At 40.5% G+C, this 7,500-nt stretch overlaps 1 protein-coding gene across 7 annotated transcripts in view; it reads left to right on the forward strand.

The window, feature by feature from the left end:
- LOC135089227 (uncharacterized) overlaps positions 1 to 7,500 on the forward strand; it is a 70,566-nt gene that overhangs the window by 48,340 nt on the left and 14,726 nt on the right. The window contains exon 2 of one of the 7 annotated variants that reach the window (XM_063984617.1): positions 6,916 to 7,125. The exons of 5 other annotated variants lie outside the window; for them this stretch is intronic. The gene's annotated coding sequence lies outside the window, so the exon portion shown is untranslated. Of the gene's footprint in view, positions 100 to 6,915; positions 7,126 to 7,500 lie in introns of all 7 variants that reach the window. One more of the 7 variants, XM_063984618.1, reaches the window with a different exon arrangement.

Below are 7,500 nucleotides of genomic sequence, written 5' to 3' on the forward strand. Positions count from 1 at the left end.
AAGCAAGGACGTCACTAAGGCCCTTTGAGGTGCCCGTGATCCTTACATCAACATCAACACAGGGAACAGCGTTAGTGCCCCCAATGCCTCGGAGGGAGAGTATGTGTCACCTTGTTCTTTAACACAGGGAGGAGCCACTTTGTAATGCCCCTTATAGATTTTGCTCCTGATCCCTGCGAGTTATGCTTATGTGATGTCTGAAGTTCTGTAGAGATTTGGAACTTCGGTGAGTGTCTTGAATTTGGCTTGGATGTTTCTTACTAAATGTTGTGATGTGATGATTTCGATTTTTTCTTATTTATTTTTTTTTTCGTGGAATGTTTTAATGTTGCGTTTGTTGATGATGCTTATTAGGTTGTTGTTTTCGTGGTTTTAGTCGTAATGGTGGATCTAGCTTTTTATCCTCGTTTTAAATATATTTTATTATTATTTCTTTTTTTACTTTTTTATGTTTGTGTGTGTGTGTGTGTATTTAGTGGTAAGAGTGGACACATTGTTTTTCGCTGTTGTTTAACAAGGAACTGTTAATTCTTTACCATCAAATGCTTCCTTTGCATTTTCTCCATTTCTTTTCATCATAGTATACGCAGTAGTACTATTAGCAACAAAAACGTAAATCCCACTACTGTCTTCTACTACTTTTTAACATTTAATTAAGGAAAGTTATAAAGAGGAGCATTAAAGCACGCGATATAATATAGGAATACAGAAAGACAGATGGGGGGGAGAGAAGATAACGGGACAGTCTGAGAATCTATTGAACTATTCCATATGGTTTTAGTAATATCACCAGTACCAGAAGCATTAATAGCACATGCCACTAATACGTGACGGTGACGGTGAGGCTCCTTCGTACGTGAGGCGGCTGGTATAATCTATTCGTGCGGCGCGGCGTGGAGTGGCATTTAGGTGGAGAGGTGTGCGGGTTGGCTTATCAGGGAGGGAGAGGACGAGTGACGTAGATAACGCCAAGGATCCCGAGGCCTTCTGCAGGGTACAAGGACATGGGGTACTTGTATGATGAGTCCAGTGAAACTCGGCAGGCAGCTGTAACTTTATTCACGTTTCAACCTGCAAACCAACATCAGTGACAATATTCGCGAACATACGTGACATCCTGTACGAGCTAACGTCGCTAAAATATTTAACCAACATTATTCAGGCACCCGACACTTAGTTCACCACTCAGTCTTGGCAACATTAACTGAAATGGAATACAATAAGCAAATTATTACAAAATAGTGCAAGATCAATTCACTTACACATTACCTCCAGCCACTGCAGACCCATCATAGGACGTTGAACATCTTACGTAACAGCAACAACTATATCCATCACAGTAGTCTTTCACTTGACATAACTGTAACCCATACATGTAATATTGATATAAACTCCAAGTAGAATAATATAGGACGACGCTGAATACAAACCAGCCATCGACGTTAACTCAAGTAACATGATTCTCTAATTATGCTTTATTTACACATTAATCACTGCATGAAATATACATATCATAACATAAGACTTAACATAGCACAAAATATTCCATTGGAGCATAAAAGGACACTATCACACACACACACACACACCCGGAGCTCACGTATCCTCCGTGACGACCTGCCAGCGACAGCTGCCACGTCAAGTTACCCGTTTCACCTCCCCTCTTATTACCACTATTACGGCGGTTAAATTCATACAAACCCAAACTAAAATACAAAATGATATAGAGAAACATTCCATGGCTATAATAAACAGGTATTAGATAAATATTAATAATAAGTGAACCAAAGAGAACCTTAATCAAATGGGGGTACGCTAACCCAAATCTAAATATCGTCTCTGACGATATTGCTATTATGTAGGGGCAAGGTTGAGTGATAATTTAGGGTGGAGTGGGGTCCGTCTGTCTGTACTCCATCTGTCTGATAGAGAGAGAGAGAGAGAGAGAGAGAGAGAGAGAGAGAGAGAGAGAGAGAGAGAGAGAGAGAGAGAGAGAGAGAGAGAGAGAGAGTGTTATTTCAGGAGAAATAAGTTTTTACTGAGCGACCTCTGAAAGAACAATGAGAGAGAGAGAGAGAGAGAGAGAGAGAGAGAGAGAGAGAGAGAGAGAGAGAGAGAGAGAGAGAGAGAGAGAGAGAGTTATATATACCGACTTGCATTCCACAGTGGTAGCAGCAGCGGCGTCTGTAACCTTAGAACAAAACGTGGCCTGGAGTTGCCTTATCAGTACCCGCGCCGCCGCCTCGGGCACGCCTCAGAGGAGCCCTTTGCCGCTGGTTCCCAAAGTGCCGCCGATTGCCTCCGCGCTCTTCCTGCAGCAGCGGCGTCAAGGCAAAAGTTTCAGTCCTCTTTCACTTTTGGGGTCGCAGCCGTGTACGTTTTCCGAGGAGGAGGAGGTTGAGGAGGAGGAGGAGGAGGAGGAGGAGGAGGAGGAGGAGGAGGAGGAGGAGGAGGAGTTTTTTCGAGGGCAGGATAGGAAGGTGAAGAATGAGTTAAGGAGGAAAGGAAGAAAGGGAAGGTGGAGGAAAATATTTTATGGAGAGGAAGAGGGGGAGGTAGAGAGGGAGGAGGTTTTCGAGGACAGGATTGGAAAGTGACGAATGAGTTAAGGAAAAAAAGGAAAAAGGAAGAAACAGGAAAAAAAAAAAAAAAACTTTTGCAGGAAGGAGGAAGAGGAAGAAAAGGGGGAAGGAACATACGATTCAACAATAGAAGGAATGGTCAAACTTGAGAGGGAAAATAAGGAAGGTAAAAGAAAGAATAGACATTACTGATTAAAAGAATGAATAAATAAGTAATAAAAAAAGTATCAAAAGGAACAGATTATAAGTAAAAGAATGTGGACGCATGAGGAGATGAAGGAAAAGGAGAAAGTAGAAAAGAGTTACAACTAATCGATGTGTGTCTGGAGAGAAAGACATGGGATGGAACACGAAGGGACTGGCAGAAAAGACAGGTAGGGGAGGAGGAGGAAGGTACTCAGGCGGGAGAGAGGCGAGGGAAACAGGTTTAGGGTAGTTGACATCTTGAAGAAAAATGCTCTCGTATTGTGATTATAATTCTGGCAGTGTTGCTACTCCCCTATTTAATTTGTAAACTTTCTCCTCTACCTCATCCCCTCCGCCATTTAGCTGAAGGGGAACGCAGGAGAGGAGGAAAAACTGGTGGTGGTAAAGGTAGCTTGGAGAGTCTTGAGTTTTTGTTTCCTGACTTACAATCCGGAGGGAGAAAGAGAGAAAGAGGTAACTCATAGCTAAGAATAAGAATACGGATACAACTGAAAACTAGATTTAAGAACAGCATTTAAAAGCATCTTAGAAACATAAAAAAGGAACACATTTACGCTTACTGAGGCAAAACCCAGATAAGGTGAAAGTAAATAAATACTCGAAGATTAATATATTGCAATCAATAAAACACAATTGCACCTGAAACTTCTACCCAAAGATATAGTTGAAAAAGCATCATAAAAAAAAAAAAATTATGCTACTTTCTGATTCTTGAGATAAAGAGAGAAGGACAAAGACACGACATGCTGTCACTTCTATTGTTGCTTTTCCTCATTTGCCTTCCCTCTCCTGCCATTCCATCCTTCATAATATACTGACAGACTCACCTTGCCCCATACACGATTCCTTCCTTCGACAAATCCACAGCTCGTCCTTGACTTAACCATTATGTTACAGCCTAAAGTAATCCCATTCTGAACTCTCAATACCACTGCATCTATTCCATTGTAGTCTAGATGCTAGTAGAGAACTTGATCAAGAGTAAAACTTTACGTTATCAAGGAGTTTTATATAATCTCATTCATGCAACATATAACATTTACTTAACTGTGAGTGGCTACCAGGTGAGCTAAGGCTGTATGGAGGCTGCCTGTACCACTGACTCGGTGAAGCGTCCTCCCATGCATCATAGCGCCATTCTCAAATTTTGGATAACCCTGTGGACTATATTCTTTGGCGACTGGCATCTTCAATATTTTTTTATGGCTTTTTTTTTTTGTTGCTCTTTGCTAGTTCCCGCTTATATAAAAAAAATACTCTTCTTATTTAAGTGTATAATCCTCAGTGCCGTATGAATTAATTAAGAACATAAGAACATAAGAAAATAAGGGAAGCTGCAAGAAGCCATCAGGCCTACACGTGGCAGTCTTTGTATGAAACCTACCTACCTATTTCCACTTTTCTTTATCCATTATTGATATTTCATTACTTTTTCACTTACTTACCTACCTACTTATTTACTTACTTGCTAATTTACTTTCTTTACTTACTTTCGAAGCAACGAAGATACGAATTCTTGCTTTGATTATTTATTTATTATTTATTTATTTATTTTTGTTACTTTCCCGGTATTATTTCAATGTTAAAAACTAGCTTCTTTTGTGGGACATAAAAAATTTTCATCTCTGTTCCTTTGTGTGTGTGTGTGTGTGTGTGTGTGTGTGTGTGTGTGTGTGTGTGTGTGTGTGTGTGTGTGTGTGTGTGTGTTTGTGTGTGTTTTGTGTTAGATCATATTTGCTTTCTTCCCTTGTTTGTTTTATGTTTTATTATAAATATCCTTTATATTAACGTCTTAACTAAATAACTATTTCATGTGGATCTTGATGGAGTTAAACCAATTAATGTAAAATTAATATAATATTAATAGCATATTCTCTCTCTCTCTCTCTCTCTCTCTCTCTCTCTCTCTCTCTCTCTCTCTCTCTCTCTCTCTCTCTCTCTCTCTCTCTCTCTCTCATTTTTTGCTTATCTATCTTTCTATCTATCTATCTATCTATCTATCTATCTATCTATCTATCTATCTATCTATCTATCTATCTATCTATATATATATATATATATATATATATATATATATATATATATATATATATATATATATATATATATATATATATATATATATATATATATATATCAGTCTGTCTGTCTATCTATCTGTCTGCGTACCTATGTCTGTCCATCTGCCAATATCTATTAATTTACCTTTCTACTATCAAAATACATAAACTGTCCGTATATAATATCAATCTACATATTTATTCTAGGTTGTCTTCAAGAGAAAATCCACACACGCACATTCATTCATAAATACGCTCAGGTAAATACAACGATGGAGTCACAAGCTGACAAACAAAACACACTGAGTTTCCTCCAAGGTGAATTCCGGAGGCTGGGAGCGACTCGGTGAGATGTGAGGCGGAGCAGCGCATCGTGAAGCAACCCCTTGAATTATTATGGCCCAATTTATATATTGCGCGACTCAGAGGCCGAGAGAGAGAGAGAGAGAGAGAGAGAGAGAGAGAGAGAGAGAGAGAGAGAGAGAGAGAGAGACTTGTATGCTTTATATAATGTAACATGCAAAAACTCTCTCTCTCTCTCTCTCTCTCTCTCTCTCTCTCTCTCTCTCTCTCTCTCTCTCTCTCTCTCTCTCTCTCTCTCTCTCTCATGTAAGCTTATTTTTACTCAAGTACATGACAGAATATAAACTGTATGTAACAAATCATAAGTTAATACCGAAAAATTTTACATGACTACTTTGAAAAGGTGTAATTTCATAACGGAAAGTGAACGGAGCTTCGAGGCACTGCCTCGTTTGAAGTCTCGAAACAGGAGACTCCGAGAAGGATATTGTGCGGTGACATTGCGAACTTTACCTCTCTCTCTCTCTCTCTCTCTCTCTCTCTCTCTCTGCCACGTAAAGTCGTTCGTCTCGGATATTGGTTCGAAGCGTTCCAATTGTGGTCCGAACACTCCTACCTGTGAACCCCAACTATATTCTTCCTTTATCTCTCTCTCTCTCTTTCTCTTTGTCTCTCTCTCTCTCTCTTTTGCTTGTCCGGTCACAGGTACAGGGAAATGAATGAAGAGAGAGAGAGAGAGAGAGAGAGAGAGAGAGAGAGAGAGAGAGAGAGAGAGAGAGAGAGAGAGGAGGGGGCAGTGAGGCAGGCATATGTTATCTCCGGCCTTCCACCTCCCTTGAGACACTCCCATCCATCATGGCGGCCCTGCGGCTGACGCTCTGACCGCAGCTGGCGGCGGCTGGCGGCAGAGCGTCACTGGACCACCGATGATGTATGGCATAAACCCGAACGATGATTAAACTGGAATTAAAATGGAATATGTAATCGTTGGTGTGGATTGATCAAAGCATTATATGGCTCGCTGGTTCATTACCCAATCCGTGTGATTAAGGCTTAAAGATTTAAATGGACAATAAGGGACGGTGGATAAATGAATAATTATGTCACTAAACAGGGGGAATTTAAAATATGGTAAACAAATTAGCTAGATGGAAAAAAAAACGTAGTCGTATACTAAACACTAATGATGAATGTATGAGAAAAAATAGGCAAGTTAACCGAATTAGTAGTGAATACTAAAGGAAAGGAACGTCTCATACACGCAGATACGAAAATAAGCCCAACTGGGACCTTAGAGAACCGATACGACGCAATAAAACCACCAGTAGAAAATAATTATATGCAAACAAATTACACATATTGAGGAAAGGAGCCTCTACTATATACGCAGATAGAGAAATAAATCCAAACCTAAGCTTAAAAAAAAAAAAGATAGAACGCAGTAAAATCACCAATAGAAAAAATATGTGCAAAAAATCTACAGTACTAAGCGATAAAGAATCGGAGCGTCACTCACACGCAAAAACGAGAAGAAACTCAAACGCATCAACGCAGAAGATGAGTCAGTATTCTGAGACACATCTACGCCGCACCTGCACCGTACTTCCAAAAGGCTGTAGTTGAAGTTACACGCATTATTAAGGATTTATTTTACGGTTCTAGCTACAGATTAACAATATTTCTACATTATGAACAGGAGAAACACGGTTATTCATCTATGTGGCCTTTGAAAACAGTCCTAGTGAGAAAGGAAAGCGTTTCAGAATGAGGGCCTTGAGACGCAGCGCAGGGGACGAGGAGCAGGAGGCCAGTCACCCAGTACTAGCAGAGGGGGGAACACGGCGCCGCTGTGGTGGGGGCCGCGAGAGCAGGAGATAAGATACCTGCAGCCTTGTTTCCTATCAAAGGCGTGACGAGAGAGGCTCTGATAGGGGCGACGGATCATATTGGCTGCAGGAAAGGGTTGGAGAAAGGTATGGAGAGGAGGTTAATAGGACTATATTCTGAAGCACCTCTGCGCCCCACCTCCACTACTTTTAAAAGCCTCTAGTTGAATTTACGCGGGTTTCCAAGGATGTTTCTTTATGGTTCTGGTGACGAATTAACAAGATATCAACATCATTAACAGGAGAAAGACTCTTGAGAACAAGGTTAATCATCTCTGTGGTCTTTGAAAATGGTCGTGGCGAGAGAGCGGTGTTTCTGAATACGGGCATAAGGGAGGGAGTGGTAGGGAAGAGAACCATGGAAGGGAGACTTAAGAAGAAAGGGAAGGGAGTGGACTAAAACATGAACATAAATGGGAAGGTGCAAAGTGGATAGTAAAGAAGTAATAGAGGAAGGAAAGA

The sequence above is a fragment of the Scylla paramamosain genome, chromosome 32, assembly GCF_035594125.1.
Source record: "Scylla paramamosain isolate STU-SP2022 chromosome 32, ASM3559412v1, whole genome shotgun sequence".
Lineage (NCBI taxonomy): Eukaryota > Metazoa > Arthropoda > Malacostraca > Decapoda > Portunidae > Scylla > Scylla paramamosain.